This window comes from Hordeum vulgare, chromosome 1H (assembly GCF_904849725.1).
Source record: "Hordeum vulgare subsp. vulgare chromosome 1H, MorexV3_pseudomolecules_assembly, whole genome shotgun sequence".
Classification (NCBI taxonomy): Eukaryota; Viridiplantae; Streptophyta; class Magnoliopsida; order Poales; family Poaceae; genus Hordeum; species Hordeum vulgare.
This window is the reverse complement of record NC_058518.1, coordinates 254,846,920-254,848,652: the sequence shown is the minus strand read 5'-3', so window position 1 is coordinate 254,848,652 and position 1,733 is coordinate 254,846,920.

Genomic DNA, 1,733 nt, shown 5'->3' with positions numbered 1-1,733 from the left:
CCTCTGTTCTATCAGTAGCCGTATCGTAGCATAGTGGAGCGCGTCTGTGTGTTGGTGCATCAGGTCGTGGGTTCGAATCCCAGGGGCGCTCCCCCTTTTTTTGGTTTATTTCGATGCAGAAGCAGGCTAGTGCAACAGATCAGCTTATCCTGGCAGCAGCTCTGTTCCTGTCGATCACTTGGACAACAGCAGATTGGTAGGATGCAGTGTGGTGTATCAGGGGGTATAGGGTTCGAATCCTCACGCCCCCTATTTTAATTTTTGATATGTGTCTTCCTCTGTTATTTCCCTTGGCTGCATAGTAACTATGGACACTAGGTAGATGGTGTAATATATTTTTTGTAGCCATCTACAACATGTTGCCTTAGGTGTTGCTAGATTGTGTTAGGTGGTAAGGTTGTGAATTTTTACAAGTGTGGATGTGTTATAGTTGCACTTGTGTCTTGGGGCACAAGAGAGTGTGTGTGTGTGGATGGGTTCCCCCTCCCCACACACCTTGTCATATTTGGTGTAGGTAGTTGATGTGTGTTGTGTATGTTGTGCATACATGGTTGTGTGCACGTGTGTGTGTGGGGCATGTTGTATATGATGTATGTGTGTGGTTAGGCATGGTTTGAGCTTATGTGACTTAGTATGCATATCCTTGTGAGCATGCTTATAATGTGGGTGTAGGTGTGTGTGACACAGACACATGACATAGATCATGTACACCATGGATGGTGAGCATGTGCATGTGTGTGTGGAATCCCCACCTACTAGAACAAGGTCCACCTTCATATGTCCATATGTGAGTGGTGCATGTGTCTTGTGTTGGTGTGTTTGCCTTGTAGATATGATTGAGGATGTTGATGTGCTATGGCACACATGAATGGGGTCAAAACCCTCATGTAACCATTGGTGTTGTTCACATGGGCAAGTAACTATGTAGGAGTGGATATAGTGAAATGCACATGGGATGATGCACTATTCACATATATGTTTCTAGTAGATTTTTCCTTCCTTGTTGTGGTCACTTGCTCCAAGTAAGTGCATAGTTATTATATATGATTTTGGGGTAGAATCTCCCAAGGAATCCATTGGTGAACTTAGTTTTGCCATTGGAACATTTTCTGGAGATGACATATTTCATTTTTCTTCTATGTTTAGAGCTTGGTTCCATGAGTTGTGGTGAGCCTTTGTGTTTGATTCTTGGTTGTTGTACTAGAGGGTGACCCCCTCTACCACATGTTGGTTTCATTTCATGATTAGGAATCCATATGTGAAAGTTGTGCCCAATCTAAGTAGGCATGTGGCTGAAATTCCAGATTAGTGAAAATCTGAGATTTTCACTAAGTCTGAGAATCTGTTTATATTTTCTTCTCGTGTTGATGAGGTTGTGCAGGTCGATGTGTGGGGATCTATCCTTAGCTTTCAACTGGAAAGTTGAAGCTGATATGTTTGTCTAGCTCCCTGTAAAATTTCATTCCATTTGGAGTCCTTTAAATATTATTTTGGCTGCCGTAAAAATGGTTCAGAGCATAGACAGATAGTGAGAATCTGGAATTTTCACTAAGTCCCTGAAATCTGATATTTTTGGGCAAGTTTGCAGCCTTGTAACTTTCTGTGCTTAATTCCTTTGTGTGTGATTCTTGCTTCTTCTTGTAGTAATCTTGGATATCTACAGCAACATATATTATTTGTCATGTTTGGGTGGCTGTAGGTGCTTTGCATGTAGCTCACAAAGTGCTATGATG